General features: G+C 45.5%; 1 protein-coding gene and 1 long non-coding RNA gene across 3 annotated transcripts in view; both read right to left on the reverse strand.

Annotated features, from left to right (window-relative positions):
* ATG10 (autophagy related 10) overlaps positions 1-475 on the reverse strand; it is a 78,841-nt gene extending 78,366 nt beyond the window's left edge. Inside the window, exon 1 of one of the 2 annotated variants that reach the window (XM_054517940.1) lies at positions 377-450. The gene's annotated coding sequence lies outside the window, so the exon portion shown is untranslated. Of the gene's footprint in view, positions 1-376 lie in introns of both variants that reach the window. The other variant, XM_036403497.2, reaches the window with a different exon arrangement.
* A 7,779-nt stretch (positions 476-8,254) lies between these two features.
* Positions 8,255-16,116, reverse strand: LOC118699827 (uncharacterized). Its single transcript, XR_004982127.1, has 3 exons — positions 16,084-16,116; positions 15,429-15,501; positions 8,255-8,273 (listed from the first exon to the last, which is right to left on the reverse strand). It is a non-coding gene; the product is annotated as an uncharacterized LOC118699827 (long non-coding RNA).
* Between the last annotated feature and the right edge of the window lie 5,073 nt (positions 16,117-21,189).

Here is a 21,189-nt window from a genome sequence, read left to right on the forward strand (position 1 = left end):
GGGCAGCTGTTCCAGGGCTCTGCTGTCCCTCCATGGACACAAGTTCTCCCTCCTGCTGCCCTGCACCTCGCTGCCCTTTATTTGATGGCCACTGCTGCTCATCCTGGCACTGGCAGCACCGAGCAGAGCCCGGTCCGTGCTCTGGCAGCCCCTGGAGATGTTGGGATGCATTGATGGGATGCCTTGCCAGCGTTCCCTTCTCCAGACTCCGTGAAGGAATCCCGTGCGCTCGGACACGGGCCTGGCGGGCTGCTGGAGGCCAGGCAAGCCCCGCATAGATTTTTCCCTTTTCCTCCTTTCCACGGTCTTCCCGGCCCCGGCGGCCAGGGTCGGGGAGAGCGGGAGGGACCAGCCCCGCTCGCCGCCCCTCACGTACCGTGCGCTCCTCCTCCTTTTTCCTTTTCCTCCTCTTTTTCCTCCTTCTCCTCCTCCTCCTCCCGCCGCTCCCGGAGCGCGCCGGCCCCGCCTCCGCTGCGCATGCGCGGCTCCGCCGCTCCGGGCAGGGGACGGGGGCCGAGTGCGCGTGCGCGCGGGTCGGCGGGGGCGGGAATGGGGTAGTGAGGGGATCAGGGGGGAATGGGGGGGGGGGTGAGGGAATGGGGGAGCGAGGAGGATGGGAGGGATGAGGGAATGAAGGAGTGATGAACTGGGGGGATGGAGGAATGGGGGGATGAGGGGATGAGAGGGATGAGGGAGTGAAGGACTGACGGGGATAAAGGAGTGAGGGAATGGGATGAGGGAGTGGGGGAATGAAGGAGTGAGGGAACGAAGGAGTGAGGGAACGAGAGGGATGAAGGAATGAGGTGTGAAGGAATGAGAAGGATGAGAGGGATGAGGGAATGAAGGTGTGAGGGCGATTGAGGACTGAGGGAATGGGGGAATGAGAAGGATGAGGGAATGAAGGGATGAGAAGGATGAGGGATTGGGAGGATGAAGGAATGAGAGGGATGAGGCAATGAAGGAGTGAGGGGGATAAAGGAGTCAGGGAATGGGATGAGGGGATGAGAGGGATGAGGGAATGGCAGAATGAGAGGGATGAGGGAATGAAGGAGTGAGGGGGATGAAGGAATGAAGGAGTGAGGGGGATTAAGGAGTGATGGAATGAGAGGGATGAGGGAATGGCGGGATGCCGGGAACGAAAGGGATGAGGGCGATAAGGGATGTGAGGAGATAAAGGGAATGAGAGGAACGAAGGAAAAGAGGAGGGTGAGGGAATGAGGAGCTCTGGGGGGTGAAGGCTGAGGGGCTGCAGAGTTGAGGGGGACAAGTGGGGTGTGGTCCGGGGCTGAGGGTGGCAGAGATGGGGGACAGCAGGGCTGGAAGGGATGAGGGATGAAGGGCTGGGAGCCATGAGGGAGGGACGGGGCGGAGGTGCCTGCGGGGTGTGGAGGCCCTGGGGGGGCCATGAGGGAGCCTGGGGGCTGCAGGCACCCACCCCAGCCCGCTGAGCAGGTGAGGGAGTGCCCAGCCAGCCCGGGAGGAGCCAGCCCTCCGTGCAGCCAGCCCAGGTTGTTTTTACACCAAGGGCTCGGCTATAGCAGGCCTCGTCACCTTCCTGTCCCCGGTGGATAAATATGTAATGTTACTCCTTGAGGAGGAGGTGGTGTGGCGTTAACATGGCAGGGGGGTCACCTGAGCGCTTCCTAGGCCATTTCCAGGAGGTGCCAGCATGTTTTCCAGCGTTCCATCCATTACCCAGCTGTGCTGTTTCTGTAATTGCCTGTAGGTCTGAGGATTTGGGAGGATCATTGAAGCCGTTCTGCTATGCAAATGGTGGTGGAATTATTTCTGAATTAAAGAGTCTATTAAACCATACGTTTTCCAGTGGTAAAATCTTGCCTGGCACAGCTAGGCAGTCCAAGGTAGTGTGTGCAGAATGCACTTCAAGAGGATAGACATAAAATTCTTGTTCTAACTATTTAAAATACTAAATAGCGGACAGATATAAAATATTTGTTTTACCTGCTGTTTTAAATAGTTCTAGGACTGCTGTGTGTATAGTAAACCACAGCTACCCCACCAGTCTGGAGACCACACTACTCAGGGAAAGCTTCTGTATGCAATTGTTGGGTTGTGATGTAACACTTTCCCAACTGTGCACTTCCAAATTTCCTTGTAATTTGCTGGGTGTGGAGAGCTCAGGAGGGCCAAAGCTTTTTCCTTTTCCTTTTCCTTTTCCTTTTCCTTTTCCTTTTCCTTTTCCTTTTCCTTTTCCTTTTCCTTTTCCTTTTCCTTTTCCTTTTCCTTTTCCTTTTCCTTTTCCTTTTCCTTTTCCTTTTCCTTTTCCTTTTCCTTTTTCTTCCTTTTCTTTTCACATATTCCTGAAGTAAAGCGTCTTTTTCTTAAAATTCCTGTTAGCAGCCAAGTCCTTCAAATAAATACCAGAGTTCATGTACAAAGATGATTTTCACCACTTGTGATCAATGAAATGTTCCATCTAGGTTTACAATTTTCAACGTTAGGTGTATATATAAATGAAGTTTTACCACATTAACTTATTCTGGAGAATTATTAATTGTATGATGTGTATTAATTGTATTATTTGAACAGGTTATGGTGCCTTCATAGATTGGTATTATCACTGCATACATCATTTTTTAAATCAGCTGCATAGTTTGGGTGATGCCATTATAGGCTGTGATGCTATAGCTCTTATTTAATCGTCAGAATTAATTATTTATATAATTCTTTACTGTTTCTTTTAATTTTTTTTTTTAATTTGTTGAGTAAAACACCGCGTTGTCACCCACCCCTGAGTTTTGGGGGAGGATTTTTCACTGTGGAGTGTTCTCTCTAGGCCATTTTTGCTAACAGTAAATGCATGTGGTAATGAAAAAGTGTCACGTAATGTGCATTTCCTTGGAAGCTACAGCTCCCGATTTCTAATTTTAGCTTTGTTACTGTCTCTCTGGATTATCTTAGGGAAGAATCGTTGGGTTTGAGACATGGCTCGTGTAAAAAGTGGCTGAGAGGGCCCTGATTTTGCACCAAAGTTGGCAAAGGAGTTGCCATGGCTGACAAAATAAGGCTGAGCAGAGTGAAATTCTGTTCCTGCAGCACCTGGTATCAGCTTGGTCATCTCCAGTCCCGTTGCCAGGGCACTGCAGTAGATTGCAGTGTGTGCCTCTTTATCAAGGGAAATTCATCTGCTGAGGCTCTGAAATTACTGGACAAGAAGTCCCAAAGTGGGGGGTTCTCTCCCCTCTCTTCCTCCTTTTGCCTGGAAAATGCTTCAGGTTTCCATCTCATCTCTGCCAGGCAGGAGCATTAATAGCCCTGTTCTTTGTATCACTGCTTTAAATGCACTAAAAGGTCATTAGATCATTTAATTTTCTTCTAAATATATTATTATGCATTTAGAATATATATATATTTTTCATATATCATCATTGATGAGGATGATGATGAATGAGCAAAATCATTGATACCAATACCAAATTTTTATCAAGTATCAAAATGAAAAAATTTCCAGAGTAAATAAATTACAGTTCTTGTAGGGACTTAGTTGATTGGGAATTTTAGAGCTGAACAAAATAAAGATTGTGGAGAATAATCCTTTATCAGCCAGACTGAATGACCTCTGAAAGGTCTTTTTCATCTCTTCATCCTTCTCCTTTGTCCCAGGAAATGCGGCTCCAGCCCAAACTCCTTGATCAGTCGAGCAGTTCATGCAGCACTCCACTCTCCAAAGGAGAAAAGGTGACATTACAGCTCCCAGACTGGCACAATTAACACCATGAACATTTCATTCCATGAATCTTCCTCAGTGTGCTCCATCTCCTGACAAAGTAATTCCTCACAGTAATTCTAATGCTACTTCTTACACTTTGTTCTTTGATTACTCCTAATTTCTTACGCTGAGTGATGTTGCTAGGACAAAAAGAGATAATAATTTGTTATTGCGAGTGCCTGGCAATATTTGCAAAGTTTTGTAACAAAAGAATATTGCCAGGTGGGAAAAATCAGAAATAATGGTGTAGCCGAAGCAAAATGCTTCTGAGAATGTCTTGGACAGCACGCTCAAACCATTTCACCTGTGCTGTAACACAAAGATTCTTCATTTTCTGTACTAATATGTAATAAGAATTAAAAATAAGATAATCTGCATTTTTCTGCTGTGTTTGTTTAGGAGACTTAGTAGTCAAAATCCTGTCTCCTGATAGAACTTGGTAAGTGGACAGTTACTTTTTCAGAATTGTTAACAAACTCTGTTTTTCAGTAATCACTGTAATACTGCTCTTCTTTTGTGAGGTACACAAGTAGTCTTATTTTTCCTTTTGCTGGCAGAAAAGGAGGAATGAAGTGACCTGTTGAAGACTGTGGTAACTGCTGGGCTGCTGAATGGAGATGAATTTTGTCAACTTGTATTCTGTGCCTTGACTGTTTGAGCTCTTGGGCCCCGTGACTGCGCTGAAAGTTCAAAAGGAAATAATCTGAGAGGTACACAAACAGCATTCATTTTTCATGAAGGTTTTTATTCCACTCCAGTGGCAAATGTTTCCAATCTGAACTGAAGGAAGTACAGTCACAATGCAGCAGTTGTTGCCACCTTCTGTTTTTAGCAATTTTTCCTACCTTTTCCATTTGACATAAAAGTTGAATAAATCTTTCAGAGTTCAGATTTTTTTTTCATTTGTTTTGTATTCATTTCAAGTCACTGTTATTCATGTTTCTTTCTTGTTTTATTTTTTTGTCTCCTATTAGCCCAATATATATCAAACTCAGCTTGACGCAGGCTATCTAGGAAATACTGACACCATTCATACAAAAGGTAGCAACAGTTGAAAGTCTCAAAAGTGGTGCTCCTGAGTAGGGAAATTGAGTTTGGGGGATGTTGCAAGAAGAGAAGAGAAGGACTGCTTGATGCAGAAAGGTTTTTTTCTAATTAGCTCACAAGTTCTAGGTCAAAACAGCATTAAAATATCCGTGGGCAGTGGAGCAAAGGTCATTATTATAAGAAATTAGTAAGAGGATACACTTGGAACTGTAGTAAATATATATAATTCTAATAAATAAACAAGTTAGTCTCTCTTGTTTTACTGAATCAGCAAACTACAACGCCCCATTATTTCTGATTTCCCATGACTTGTTTTTGACTGACTTGACCATGACACAGTGTTAAGTTCACTAAAGAGTCAAAAACAAGTTCAAAGTGCAGTGTGTGAAATATTTTTGTAGGTAGATTAGAACTAGGATTACTTTTATGCAAATAACATAAATTAAACATATTTATAAGATCCAGAGTGAATTACTCTTCTGGTACAGGTCTAAAGAATTCTTTTACCTAAGGAGACCGATCTAGTTGAAGATTGAGAGGGAAATTCTACACAGGTGAAAGGGTTTTAAAGATATATAGATTTTTTTTTTTTTTTTTTGGTAAAATAATGTAGTTCAACAGCAGAAACTATGCAGAAGCCAAGCAAGAAGTAACACGAGTTTAAAAGTATTTCTGTATATTTTTGTTACGGAATTTATGTATAGTACATGCAGCACAGGTTGTGTCCCAGCAGGCTGGACTTAACAGTTGTCCTTGATGTCACAGCACAGCATGCACACAACACCCTGCACGCCAGGGATGTATGGGATCTGTATGTTTGACCCCAGGATTTCTGAGGATCACCACAGGCACTGTTCCAACTGTTAGATTTGGTTTCGTTTCCCTTTCTTGCCTGTTTTTCTCCTTGCCTGTGACAGCAAAGCGACAAGCCCTGGAGCTTAAGCTCAGAGTCCAACTGAGGCCCTTCCCAGTAAGGTTGTTACCCACAGAGTGTTATCACTCCCTGTTATTTTAGTAACAGCTAATTTCTCTTATTAGAGACCATGAAATCCTCCTCTGACTGCTCAGATCCCAGGGGGAAATGCCAGTTCCATACCTAGCAGTGGAGCGGCACAACTGCAGCGTGCTTTTGGCACGCTGGAGACACGCCAGAGCTGTGGAAATACCTCCTGATGGCAGCTGGGTGAAAACTGTGGGGCGGTATCTGTGGGTTTGGGGGGTCTGGCGAGGGGCACAAGGGGCCTGGGGGGAGCTTTGGGGGTGCCTGAGGGGGCTAAAAGGAATTATCATGGGTTTAAGGGAGTCCTGGGATGTTAAGAGAGCTATTAGGAGGATTATCATGGGTTGGGGGAGGTCTGGGGGGCTGTGGTGTTCTTGGGGTAGCTACAGGGGGATTTCATGGGTTTATGGGGGTCTGAGGGGCACAAGGGGATTGGGGGTGCTCTGGGATGTTATGGATTTGGGGCACTGTAGGGGGATATAGAGAGATTATGGGGGTGTTTGGAGAGGTCTGGGGAGGCCAAAGGGGATAATGGGGTTTATCAGGGATTTGTGGTGGTCTGGGAGGGTCTGGGGGAGCTATCAGGGAGTTATGGGGGTTCTGGTAAGTCTGCAGGGGATTTTGAGAGTGCAGAGGAGTTGGGGGGCCCTGGGGTGTTATAGATTTGAAGGGGCTCTAGAGAGGTCTTGGGGTGCTATGGGGGGTGTGGGCGTTCTAGAGGGACAAGAGGGTTAATGGGGAGGTGAAATGGATTGGGGGGCTCAGGAGGAGCTTTTGGGGCTATGAGGGCATATCATGAATTTGGGGCAGCTCTGGGGGGGTCTCAGGGGGCTATAGGGCAGTTATGGATTTGGGGAGATTTGGGGAACTACAGGGGGATTATCATGGGTTGAGGTGGTCTTTGGGAGTTGTGAGGAGGTTATGATGTGGCTCTGGGCTTCTGTACCCTAGAAAACATCCAATGGGCTGTGGACATGGATCTACAATAACAAAATTAAACTGCTTTGTGCTGTCAGAGGGCATGCTGGGAACACTAGTGTGAGTTTATTAACAGCAGATTGGAGCTGCTTCTGCAAGAAATTTAAAAGTTTACTTGGGAAAAAAATGTTATTAAATGTCTCGTAAGCACAAGTGCATAGTCTGGTGATGGTCTCTCTGTGATCATTTCAAAGCCACTTGTTAAAATATGAGTTAAATGGGTGCAGAAACAAAGTAACCTGAAACAAGGGATTATGCAGTTCTCCTTCAGGCCTCCCCTCCCCGAGGATTTCTTATCGTTTTACTGCTCTGTGGCATTCCTAATAGAACAGTTGTGGCACTGGAGAAAAAATCCCTGCTTTATGTCCTCACCCAGAGAAGATCATGCCCTCTAACTATACATTTTTAATACACCTCTTTCTCCCATTTGGTAATGATAAGAATTTTCTTTACATCACAGAAAAGGCCTGCTGCCTAAAATGAAGAGGTTGGCATAAATATCTAAGTATTTATGCTAACCTCTAAAATATCACCTCTATGCTAGACTTCACCAAATACTCTATTAAATAAGTTTATTTATAACATTCATGCTTTTGTTTATCATTATTTGGACAAGGCTCACTTTTTTTTTTCCTTTTTTTGAATTACAGAGTCCAGGAATTTACCAGAACCTCCAAAAGTCACATCAGCAGTTAAATTAGAGGTATTGTCAAATCTAGTTTTGTTTGGGTTTGGTGGTTCTTTTCCCCATAACATCTGTGCATTTATTCAGGTGAAGTTTGAAACCTGCAGCATGCTGCATAATCACTGCGTATATCAGGCAAGATGATCCTTTGAATGTTGCTGGAACACTTTCCTGACCCTGAAACTGCTGACAATTTCCACTGCAGAAGTGCGTGCAAAAAAAAAAGGAGGATTTGTTGGGCTCCAACCCTCCAAGCCGTGTCAGTAGAATTCCAGCACCAGGTTCTTGCATTTTCAGTACTCTCGTGCCCCCACACCAATACTTACCCGAGAATTTCTTACTTTTAGTCCACGATTCCCAAAAGCGCTGGCCCCACTTGACCAAATTTACCCTGGCACAAGGGTTCACTCAAGTGTTTACCTACAGCACAGTTATACCACACGGGAAGATTCCAGGCAGGGCAGGGGGTAGAGGTTATCCAAACCACTTCCAATCCCCAGCCCCAGCCATTGTGCAGCACTTTCACCGGGTAAATAATACAGCAGGAGTCAAAGGAAGTCGGGAAGAGAAGAGCCTGAGAGCAATCTGTCACCGAAATTTGAATGATTTATTTAATAACACTGTGGAATAGCACGCTTTAGCTTCAGCAGCTCATCAGCGCCAGCTCCCCCGATCCGTGCGCGGCACTGACAGCTCCTTACCATAACAATGGGACCCACGGGCCAAACTCACCGCCCGTGCGACTCTGCTGAAGTCAGGGAGGCTTTCAGTCAGAATTCATCCAGCCCAGCAATCACTCTGCATAATCCGGGCTAGTGCTGGGGCTGCCACACCTGAGGAATGACAAACCCGGGTAAGTCCTCTAAGACTCAGACTAAATCACGCTGAAGAGACCGATTCCTCTTCCCAGGAATTTCCAGAGAAACAGCTAAATTCGAGAAACAAAGCCTAAATACGATGTAAAATTAAACGGTGGGTCCCTGGTGTACGATGTATACATTTGTACGTGATTTTTAGAGGCCAGAGAGGTGGTTGCTCTGCATGTAAGACTAGTGGAATGTGCCCCCGAGCACCAATTCAAAGGAGATCCACCCAGCAGCAACATCGCTTTCCCAGCCATGGTTCTTTTGTCTGCCGTCCCGACAGTTTACCCAAATCCAGGTCATTTGCTGCTCAATCCCTTTTATCCCAACTCTTGGAAACTTTTCCTATCCCCTCTCCTGTCCAGTCAAGCCACGTCGCTTTAGGGATAGTCGTATTTCATTCATGTAAAAATACGTACCCGTGTATGTTTGCAACAACGCCTACAAATGTTGTCTGTCTGGTAAATTATCTTGCCTTTTCCAGGAAAATGTTTACACACTGAGGTGGCTAAAAGCACCTTGGGAGATGACAGCTTGTGGTGGCTTTCCAGAAGCCGAGGAACAGCTGTTCTATCCTGTTTTATCAGCTGGGGAATTGCTGGGGGATAATGGTGAGGCTGGTGCCACCCATTTTCAGCTCTCACCTTCTTCCATCTCTGCCCCTGCTCCCTCCACTGCCTTTCGCAGGTCACTGGCTCCTTGCTGCTATTTCCACCTACCTGCGGAATGAGGATGAGGAGGATAATGGAAGAGGTGTTTTGAAGATCAATTCAATAGTACTTAAGGCCCTTTCAGACGCTCAAGTGAGAGCACGGGTGTATAGAAAATCAAAGTATAATTACTATGAAAATGTACAGTATTGTTCAGAGTAAAAGGGAAGGGAAGGCAGGATGATGAGATAATCAGACCACTGTAACTGAAGGATTTTGAGACATGATATTAAGTAAGTAAAAAGGAAACATTTTTAATTGAGCTTAGGGAGGATATTTCTAGCAAGAAATGTTAATTTCCTTAATTTTTCTTTTTCATCTTAACCTTTGAGTTTGGGCAAGCCTCTAATACCAGCAAGTACAACCTTTAACCCAGCCCCACATGTTCACTAAACCGTTCCCAGGTGCCACAATGTTGGTGTCTGAAGGAGATATGGCAGTGTGGTGGGGAATGGGAGGCTGTAAAATGGTGTTTTAAGGGCTCAAGCCTGGAACCATATTCACCACACCAGTAAATACAACATTAACAAGTCTCGATTTAGGTCCCTACTGCTTTGTTATTACTGGTTATATTATCAGATAAAGGCTTACCAGGGATAATGTAAGTTTGTTATAATTGTGAGTCTTTTCTTAAGAACCATGTCATCAAAAAGCACCTGAAGATTTACCAGGTTTGAATTTATTAGAGTTGAAAGGTCCAAAGTGACCACATTGCCCTCAATTCCCTTGGTTGCTCCTGAGGAGCCAGTGTTACTTCAGCAACCAGTATTCCTTTTCAGAGGACATGATGGGGAGCACTTCCAGCTCAATCCAGAAAAGGCTAAAGGGGAGGCATTTATAAATCTCACGTTGCCACAAATCACATCAACTGTAACTGTTCTGTTCGTGATGTAAAGTCAGACATAAACGAGGTACAGCACTCAGAGAGTGGGACTCCTGTTACCGTACATTTCATTTGCTGAACTCTGTCTGCTTGTTTGGATTCCACAGTATCATGAACATTCCAGCAGCAGCCCTCTTGTTGGGGTTTCTATTTATAGCATTCTCTCTCTCTTCACTGGACGCCCCTCCATCTTACTTCCAAAGAGGCATTAATTAGGGTCTTAAAGCAGAATTCATATATCTTTAATAATTTAATTTGTATACAAAATATACTCAATATTCTTGCAAAAAAAAATGTCTTTTTTATAACTCTTTGCTATACTGTGAAAGAGGGTGCATTTCTAAACGTTCCTCTTTCACATTTTCTCCTGTTTTTCTCTTATGTATTTGGGGGCTAACAGCACATCTCCACAAATTCCAGATTTCACACATGCACATATTTAGCCATAAGGCAATTCTGAACTTTCAAAATTAAGCATACAGCTATTCCCTGTAGGATACAAGATTTCTTTTGCATTCTAAATAATTTCTGCTTTCATAGCAGAACTACTTAGCTCTGTGTAGACTCAGGCTTTGGCACTGAATTGGAGAGACAGGTTTGAAGGAGGGACTCTTGGATGGATAAGGACCTGGCTGGATGGCTGCATCCAAAAAGTTACAGGAAATCACTCAGCATCCAAGTGGGAACCAGTAACCAGTGGCACAATAAATTAATATCAGCACCTAAAAGGGAGTCGGAGAGGGAATTTGGGTGAGGACCTGGAGTGACAGGACACAGGGAATGGCTCCCCGCTGCCAGAGGGCAGGGTTAGATGGGATGTTGGGAAGGAATTGTTCCCGATATTGGGAACAATTGGGAATTAGGAATTGTTCTGTGAGGGTGGGCAGGCCCTGGCACAGGGTGCCCAGAGCAGCTGGGGCTGCCCCTGCATCCCTGGCACTGCCCAAGGCCAGGCTGCACACTGGGGAGCCTGGGACAGTGGGAGGTGTCCCTGCCATGGCAGGGGTGGCACTGGAGGGGCTTAAGGTCCCTCCAAGCCAAACCAACCTGTGATTCCATGATTCTACAACTCTAAAAGAAAAAACCAAAGCCCAGAAACATTCCGCAACCTTAATCCTGAGCACGCTGCCAGTGCGGGCCTCAGTGCAGCTCTCAGCGTTCTGGCTGGTGCTGTTGGAAACAGCAGCAGTGGCACTACAGAGAAATATTTCTTCCTTCCCATCACTTGTTGGGCATTAACTCAGGCACCAGTTAAGAAACTCTCAGTTAATAAGTTCTCACTCTGCAGCACCCCACACCAACTCCTCACTAACCCCTGGCTGCCTCCCTGCTCACAAGAGGTTCGGTGAGCTTAGGAAGGAAAACTGCATGTGAGAAGGGGTTTGAATAACAGAGCTGTGTATTTCTTTCCTCTGACTATTCGAGCTGTTTTTTACATTGTGGAAACTTTACTCCAAAATTACCTTTTCGGTGTGTGGGAATCAGACAGATAGCAATTTTGAGAATGTCTTGAGGGAGCAAGGTGATTTGAGTGATGAGACTCATAAGCCTTGTAATTACTGTAATTATGAGACCATACCTCTACAGGTAAGAACTCATAAGTAAAAACATTAGCATGACCATTTAAGAAGCTCAGTAATTCATTCCAGGGCATGTGGTTACACTGCAATGCTTAACATAAACTTCATGACTCTGCTGGCACTTGGCCTTGCCTCTGGAGCATAGATCCATCCTCCAAGTGTGGGTCCTTTTGTCCCGTGCTGTTTGTGTGCAAGTCTACAGCATCAGCACTTACAGCTCGCCAGACCTTACCCAGTGTTTTAGACACGTTTGAGCTGCAGCTTTATAAAGAAACAATGGAAACACTGAAGTGTTTTGGCTCAGACAGATTTCACTCTGAGACCCATGTTCAAAAGGAACCCCAAAACCAGGACTTTTCTGTCCTACATGTGCTTTGCTCCAATCCTGCCCTGCTGCCTAATGGGATGGATGAGCAGGAAAAGCTTGGCAGTGTGAAGAAATGGCTCATTCTTGGCCATTCTGTGCTCTCTTTTTTTGTTTGTTTGCTTGTTTACTCAGGACTTCAGTGCCAGGTTAAATCTTTTCTCAGTGTGAGCAACGTCACAAACTCACAAACCCTCTCAGTGAGAGAAGGCTGGAAGGAAGAAGTCTCTCCCTGAGCAGACATGCCGAGGCAGAGAGTGCAAAAAACACAGGGCCATTAGACGGGATATTGTTAATATTCTTCAAAGTTTGTATCCATGAGCTATAGCATGAACTGCCAGCCACAGAGTGATGGTATCATATGGAAACTGCAGACAATCCTTTTGATCGTATACAATATTTCTTGAAGGTGTGTGCAGGACAAGTTTGTACGGATCAGAGCTTGTTTGGGTTTTTATTTATACTCATTTCCCTGAGTTTTATTTCATTGGGGAATACCTGCATTGTTCACCACTTGCATATTTGATGCTAAAAAGCATATTTTATCACCCAGTGGTTTTTTCCATTTCAGTGCCACAATTTTGTTTGGACTTTGAGTCGTTCTTGTCACACAAAGTTACTGCTCTGTGCTAAAATCACTCTTAATATCAATCCATTTCAGTTACAGCTGAACTTCATTATTTATTCAAATTTTATCAATGAGGAGTCAGTACAATACTTGCAATCCAATTAAAACATGCTTGGAAAGTTAAAGAAAGCTGCAGTTTTCAATCAAATAAAAAACAAATCGCTGCATCCTCCCACAATCCACCACACAAAGCAAAACCAGCCTCATAACCTTTGCATTATCTCTGTCTTTGTTTTTGTGCTGACCTTGCATTAAAAGGTTGCAATAGCTACTCTCCAGATAAGGTAAGAATTTGGGAGTTGAGATCAACATGTTTTTGAGCATTTTCTTTCTTCTGGTAATTTTTGTTGTTGTTATTGTTGTTGTTTGATTCTTTGTTTTGTGGGGTATTTTTTTTTGTTTGATTTGGTTTGGAGTTTTGGGGTTTTTTTGGGGGGTGGGGTTTTTTTTTGTTTATGTGTAATAAAATAACTCCCCCAAAATTTTGCTTTCCTTATCACCCCCCAGATATGTTTTCAAGGACATTAAAAAAAATCCTGAAATGCACTGTTTTGAGAACAGTGCATTCTGAACATTCTTCTTGGTTTTATTTTGACTGAACTTTTCTCTGGAATCTTCACCCTGATTTTGGTTCTCCTATTGAGGAGAAGTACCCTTTAGAACTTTAGGGAAAATATTAAGGGATTAAAATTACATTTATTTTTTCTTTGTTGCTATAAAATGGAAATTTTTCCAGGATTTTAGGTGACCCTCCCTCTAGAAAAGGGGTCCTCTGAAGAGCACCATTTGTATTAACAAAACTGTCAGTATTTTGTTCATACTGTACATAAAATAATGTGTTCAATACTATTACATTTGCAAAGTCTAGTACTCAGGAGTGTCAGAACAGAGAATTTAGCTTCAATTTGTTCATTTTACACATCAGCATTCTGATGTGGTAATTAGTGGCTCATCTGCATTGTGTTTGCCCACCTTTTTGAGGGCACAGATTAGATTAAACTCTTTTAATGAGCAGCCATGTATTTTTTAATGCTCTTTTACTCAGTCTCTAATCTGTTGCTGCTGCTCTTATTTAAACCCAGGCTGGAAGATAGAATTATTAAATTGATTTTAAGTGTGTGGAAGAAGGCTTCCCACTCATTCAGAGGAACCTTCACTGTGGGCAAGCGTGGTGCCAGGGTCCCTCACAGGGATGGAGGGAGCATTTCCAGGGTCACTTTGGGAGCTGCTCTGTCCTCCCCAGCCTCTCTGATTTCCCCACTGGCTATCCCCTCAAAATTCCTGAAAACCCAAGGTTTTAGCTGCAGGACGTACCAGCATCACAGACTTGCTTTTCTGGTGTTGGCACAAAAAATAAATGGGTTTGTTGCCGTGGTGGAACGTGGGTCCCTCAGGAGTCCCTGTCTTATTGCTGTCCTCCTCCTCCACGTGCAAGGAAGAGCTTCCTAGCATATCATGAGGATTTTTCCTGGCAGGAAAAGGATCATTCTAACTCTTCCCTTTAAAAATAACCAAAAAAAAAATTTCTCAAATTAACTGATTTATTCTTTTTTTTTTCTTTTCCTTCTTCTTTATTTCTTTCTTCAGACAAAAGGAGAAGGTTGCCCAAACATTTTCTTGCTCCAAATTCCTCTCACACCCTGCTTTGAAACACAGCAGCATGGGCTCTGCTCTGGTTCCACTCCTTCCCCCTCAACTCCCAGGAACCAGTCAGTGCTCATTATACCCTGCTCAGTTAATTTCTTTACAGGGAATACAACCTGCTGCTCCAACACTGGCTGCAGGCTCCAGTGCTCCCATTATTCCAGTTTACAAAGGTACATTTTTAGAATATTTTCAAAGATTAATGCAGGCCTGGCGATGTTGCATCCAGAAGTAATGGCATCAAGACTTAGAAATGCAACATGCAGCAACCATTTCCCCCCAAAAAACAGAAAATATAAAGGGCACACAAAACAGTATCTGGACATTGGAAACTGTGTGGGAATTTTGTAAGAAACCCACAAAAATAAACTTGTTTGTAAGCCAAGATCCCTATTCTTATCAAACTCAACCCTATGACTACAGATTTAATCTTTCTCATCAGCAAGGAAAAAGCTCTTAATTTTGGAGCATTTTCTACTGAAAAGGTTACCCTGACATAAGGACTGTCTGCTCCAGGACTGTGCAGTCAATATTTGCTCTGCACCACTAGTAGGGTATACAAACTTCAGTTTACCACCAAGTTCCTCTGCTGGCCAAATTCACATTTTGGAGAGCCACTGAAATGTTAAATCCACATTTCACATGCCTATGTGTTCTTATTGCACACACTGACGAATTAAGCCACTTGCGAATGGCTGTTTGGCCTATTCTTTAAGTAATTTCCTAATATTGTAAGTTTTGCCACAAGAAGGGAAGATTTAAGATTTTGTCCACAGGGGTAACTGAAATACTGTGCCATGACTCATGACAAGAAGATTGGTAGCCACTGTACCAACAAATAGACTGCTGGCCAAACCCAAAATAATTCAAAAGATAATAACCATAAATGATTGGGCTAAAAAAAATTCAGCAATTGTTCCTTCTAGCCTAAGAAATTTCTCTAATAATTGGACAACACAACGCGACTTTTTGCAGAAAAAGAAGTACACATTGGGTATTTACTGTAGTTTAATCCATTAGGCACTGCTTAACTGCTTATCCAGACCCCATTAATCTAATTTTTAGCACCTTCATTTTCAAACCTAAATCTGTGTTTTAGCCAGCCATAAAACCAGCACACCCTCCCTGCACCATGCCTTCATTAGCACTCTGCTGTTAAGCATGTAAAAACACGACAGAGACACCAGAGACCAGATTCCAACTGCAGGCAAGGCACTCTTGGGTTAAAACTGGCATTTGCACGAACGTGGAATTGCTCCTGCACGGAATATCACAGAGATGGTTATCAACTGCAATGGGGAAGAACAAAAACTTACCATGAAAACTTCAGGAAAACGTCAATTTGGGCTGCATTGGCCATGAAAGAGTTTGCTTTCCCAACTGCTTACTCTTCTCCTCAAAAAAAAAAAAATTAATATTAATATGATTAATATTATTTTTATTTTTATTATTTTAATATTTTGTACTACCATAATATTTTTAGCAAACTAACCCTCTACCCCTGAGATCTCTGGGACTTCACCACCAGCTTCTGTGGAAGCGGCTGAGGGGTCCTGCAAAGAAGCCTCATGCTTACAGACTCTGATAATTACAATTTTGCCCAGATGCCACCCTCTTCATGAGTGGTAAATGCTGCATCTGGATTAAGGATATGCACAAGATGCACTTAGAATGCAGTTAAAATTACAGTAGTCTTTGTGTATGGTTCTGAATAGATTTAGGACAACTCTCCTGCTCCACTGGATTTGTCTTTAGTCTACTGCAACATGCTCTCTACACTTGCATTGTTATTAAACTTGCATTAGACAACCCTGCAGGACATACTTATACATGCAATATTTGATATTATAGCCATATGTAATATAATTTATATGTGATATATATTTATAGATACACATTTATATATCTCACATGTATTGCTTGGTTCTGTATCTGGAAACTTGTCCTCCAATGTGGTTGCTGATGTCTCACCTGCACTCACAGCTGGCAAAGCAGCAAATGTTCAGCAAATTAGTACAGGAATTTCAACTAAATTTTCCCCCAAAACACAATTGTACTAAACATAAAGACAACAACAAAAAAAAAAAAAAAAAAAAAAAAAGGGAAAAAAAAGACAGAAAGAAGAAGCACAATTTAAGCACTAGAACAGTATTTTCCAGAAAGTTTATAAGATTTTTCTTGAAAGGGCAGGGAGAGGTTCCTGCTTTGTGCTCAGGCAGCTCCACATTCCAAGACACATCAGTGAGCTTTCACTGGTACAGTCATGATTTTTTATTTAAAAAAAACCCCATAACACAAGTTATTCACCAGCTGCAATCAAATTAAGTTTAGAGGAGCTCAAAAATATGCCTGATCACCTCAGAAAAAGGAGGTTTGTATGAACCTGAGGAGTCACAGACAGGTACTCCCACTCTACCTAAAGGGAAAGAATAATCTCTGCTAGTTTAAGACAAATATCCTTCGATCAATGTATGACATATGTGCTCGAGATTTTTATTTTCCCTGTGGTTAGTTTACAATATCCAACTACAATTTCACTATTTCGTTCACCAATTCGGCCGGGATGACTCGTCCAGCCAGTGAGGCTGATCACGCTGCTCTCACCGCGCTGCTCACTCAGCCCCTGGAGCGCTGGCTGCGCTGGGTGCCAGCCCTCAGAGCCCTCCTCCTCCTCCTCCTCCTCCTCCTCCTCACACCGTGTCCCCATCACACACACCCCCAGGGGCATCTTCACTCCAGCATCCATCCATCCTCGGAGCTGCTGTTCCCCGCTGGGGCTGGAGGGGACGGAGCGCCAGCGGGAGCGGGGCGCGGAGCGATGCTGGCAGCGGATCCATTCCTGCGCCCCTCCGGACCCAGCCACGACCAGGGGCCATCGCCTCCATCCCCAGTGCTCCTGCTCTGCCTTCCTCCCCTTCCTCCCCTTCCTCGCCGCGCTGCGCCCGGCCGGCCGGCCGGCCCGGGGCTGCGCCTGGGGAATGTGCGTGCTGAGCCCTGCAAAGAGTTAATGCTCCTTCCACAAAGCCTTCCGAGGGCTCGGAGGGCACGGAGGACACGAAGCCAACAGAAAACCACCACCCCCCCTCCCCGAAACCTCCCAAACCCTTCGCAATGCGTGGACGCAACTTGAGGTGCGGGCGGGGAGCGCAGCTCCGGCCTGCCCAGCGCTGCAGGTGTGGGCACACCTGCCCAAACACCCCGTGCCTCCCTGCTCCAGGGCACAAGGACGGGCATTTCTGGCACTTTTCATCCTCCCCAGCCTGTGAAATTGAAACCCCATCCCGAGTGACACCCGGCCAGCCGACTGACAGCTCCTTTCCACACGTGTACCAAACCCCCCAAAATTAACAGTGAACCAAACCCCCACAACAACCAGCGGGCAAAGCAGCGCCGGGAGCCTGCCCCGCCTGCGGGTACCGCACATCCGCACCCGGGCACGGCCGGGTGGGACCCGGGGAGGCTCGGGGGACTCGGGGGGCCGGGCAGCGCCTGTGTCAGCACAAGGCGAGCGGGAGGAGCGGCGGCGGCGGCGGCGGGAGGCGGCGCGGGCCCGGAACAGCAAATGCTATTCAGCCCCAGCAGTTTCAAGCCGCCCATGCTGGGGAATTGCCGCGGCTGCCGCTGCCGCTGCCGCTGCCGCTGCTGCTGCTGCTGCTGCTGCGGGCGCCCAGCGCGGCCCCGCCACGGGAGCGCGCACGGGAGCGCGCACGGGGCCGCGCACATTCCCCCCCCCCCCCCCCGCTCGCCCCGCCGGGAGGGGGACGTGGTGCAGGGTCCCATTGACCTCCCCCCCCCAAAACTTCACCCCGCATTCGCCTGCCCCCCATGGCCGCGCTCTCTCAATCCAGATATTTTAATTTTAAAATTTTTTTTAATTTTAGATTTTTTTCCTTTTTTTTAATTTTTAATTTTTTTCATTTTTAATTTTTTATTTTAATTTTTTTAATCTTTAATTTTTTGAAATTTTAATTTTTTTAATTTTATTTTTAATCTTTATTTTTTTCATTTTTAATTTTTTTAATTTTTAAATTCTTAATCTTTAATTTTTAAAGTTTTTTATTTTTAATTTTTAGTGTTTTCATTTTTCTTTTTTTATTTTTAAATTTTTCATTTTTAATTTTTATTATTTTTTAATTTTTACCATTTTATTATTTTTTAAATTTTAATTTTTTAAATTTTTAATTTATTTTAAGCGATAAAAAAAAAATAAAACAAGAGCAGAAACACCTCACACCCCCCCCACCCCCCCTCAAGCGCGCCCCGTTCTGGGGGAAGGCAAGGGCTGACAGCCGGGGTCAAGAAACAGCTGCCGGAGTTAATGTTTCTTCCTCCCACTCCGGCTCCATGGCGGTGCCCGGCCAAGGCGAAGTGGGAGCGGGAGCGGTGCTGGGGCTCGGCCCCGGGGGATGCAGGACGGGCCGGGGGCAGCATCCCCCGAGAGCTCCGGGAGATCCCGCGAGCCCCCATCCCGCGGCCGGACGGCTCCGGGGACGGTTCCCGCTGTGCGTGCGCTGCCCGCGCTCGCAGGGTCCCCGCGGGGTCTGCCCGGGACCCCCCAGCAGCGACCCGGCCCCAGCGCTGCCGCCAGCCCGGTGAGCCCGGTCCGGCCCCGGCAGAGCACGGGAGGCTGCGCTGGCCCTCCCCGAGCACACGGCGCTCTTGGGATTCCAAAAATGCTTCCCTGGGTACATGCTCAGAGGCATGCTTCTGTCTCAAGGAATGCCCGATTCCCAGAATTCCCACTGACACAGCTGCTTGTCTCCCTCCCCGGGATGGAAGGACCTCCCTGGGAGCGACGGGATTTTTAGGAAATTGGGCAGGATTTCATTTTTTGGGGGGAGCAATCAGACGAGTCACTCTTGTTTTTCCCGCTACAAACAAGGCTGCCCCTCAGCTCGCGTTTGGTGCACACGGGATCATCCCTGCCATCAGCAGAGCCACCTATGCCAGGAGCTGCAATATCTCCATGTCCATCCCCACCTCGGGACCTGTCGTGACACGTCCCACCATGTCGTGACACGGGCTCCACCCTGTGCAGGGGCTGCAGGGGCGGCTTGGTGCCTTTGGGATATTTCTGCCTTTGCCATCGCCACGGAGAACCCACCTATTCATAAATAAAATAGATGCAGTACGAGCACTATTGACATCCTGCAAGTGTGGCTGGCGAGAGGCTCATTAAAAGCAGAGCTGTCCAGAAAGCCCTGCTGCCTCCTGGCTGGCTGGCCTGCTTCATTCTGTGCTCAATTCCCTGCTCAGGAATGGTTCACCATTCCAGTCTGTTGCTCTGCATCGCTCAGAGGACTCTGCTCTGTCTCCTGCTTTTTCCAGGTTGGTCCACCCTGCTCCTTCAGCTGTATTCTCCACACGGCTCCCTGCCCAACTCCACTACTTCCTGCTAATTAATGCCTGATTTTTTTGCTGTCTAAAAAAGATAGCACTTTGATTAGACACACAGGCACACACGTGAACATTAACTCTTCTCTTCCTGAGGAGTGAGTGACTTGAAATCCAGATGCTGGAGGACTGACTCAGAATTCCCAAGGAGTTCAGTGAGATGGGGGTTTCACGTGTGCTGCCCAGAGTTAATACCTCTAACCCAGGTCCATCAAACAGATTACCCTAATTCAGACTTCCACCGTCTCCCTAATTCAGATTCCCTGTTCAATTCTGTAGTTCCAATGAAACACCTAAATGCATATTTTGTTTGGGGTTTTTCCTGAGCCAAACCCTTGCCGCTGCAACCCATAAAAGACAGAATTATGTTTATCTTTTCAAGTTTTTCTACAACCTCAGGAGAATTAACATGCTTGGTCTTGCTGTTTAGAAACTTGCTTCAGGTTGCATGCAGCTCACAAGAACCAGCTCCTTGTCTTTTTCAGACATCTTCTCCTTTTTCCCACTCAAAGCAGCTTCGAGCATTTGCCACCTTGTGTCCAAAGTTTTCTCATGCACAAATAACATGAAACTTGGAAAAACTGCCTGGAGTTCAGATATGGAAGAGTTTTGGTTCAGAAACTCCAAGGATCTCTCCAAGATTTCCAAAGGTCATGAAGGTCATGAGAAGAAATCATCCACTTCTAAACACTGGGCCCTTTTCAGGTTTTATCCTGGAGGGTTTTTCTTTCCTCCTGAGCTTCCAAAAGTTAATCCTAACTAAAAATCAATACTTTGAAGGTACTGTTTCCAAAAAATTCGTGATCTTGTTGGTGCACTGGCAGGGCACTTTGGGCAGTGTGTCTGCAGAAGGATCTCTCTGCCCTGACTCGCCATGCCAATGTTGATTTCATGGTTTGCTGCAGAATAAAAAAATATCGACAGCTTCTGCTCCCACTGTTTCGTACAAAGGGAGAGTGGAACATCAGTATTTACAAACTCACCACCAATGAAAGAAAACATCTTATCAAACCACATGACTTCAGATGAGAGAACACATTGCCACAGCAGATAACTGAGGTCAAGCAGTTTCCAAGCTACAAAAGAAAGCAGACTTTTTTTATGAGCGGCAAGAACATTCAAAATCAGAGAAGATAAAGTAAAGCAAACATGTACAGAGGGAGATATAAAACCTTAGGTTCCAAATCTTCCCTCAATCTCAGAACAAACAAGTCAGATACGGACAGATACTGGGCAGATCACTGCACGTCTCTGCTGAGGGCTCCTTGAACTTTTATTGGAAACATCTGATTCCAGCAGCTACCGAGACAGACCAAACACCAGAGAGAGCAGGAGATCCCATCCCTCAATGGCACACCTCTGTTTGCTTTGTACTGGGGAGAATCTGCAAATTAATCTGCTGCTCCAAACTGCGGGGTCACTTTCTTCGGATGGGCAGAACACAGAGAGCTCATGGGTTGAAATAACGACGAGGAAGGCAAAGCCATGCACCAGGCAAAGCAAGGGGAGAATTCATTCCCTGCCTCCCCTTCAGCACATCCCAGGGAGCAGGGCAGTGACCGTGACCTGGGAGGACAAACAGCGCCCTGCTCCTCCCTCTGCCATCCTCATCCTCATCCCTGACAGCCTCCCCTTCCTCCCTCCTCATCCTCATCCTCACCCTGACAGCCTCCCCTTCCTCCC

The sequence above is a fragment of the Molothrus ater genome, chromosome Z, assembly GCF_012460135.2.
Source record: "Molothrus ater isolate BHLD 08-10-18 breed brown headed cowbird chromosome Z, BPBGC_Mater_1.1, whole genome shotgun sequence".
Lineage (NCBI taxonomy): Eukaryota > Metazoa > Chordata > Aves > Passeriformes > Icteridae > Molothrus > Molothrus ater.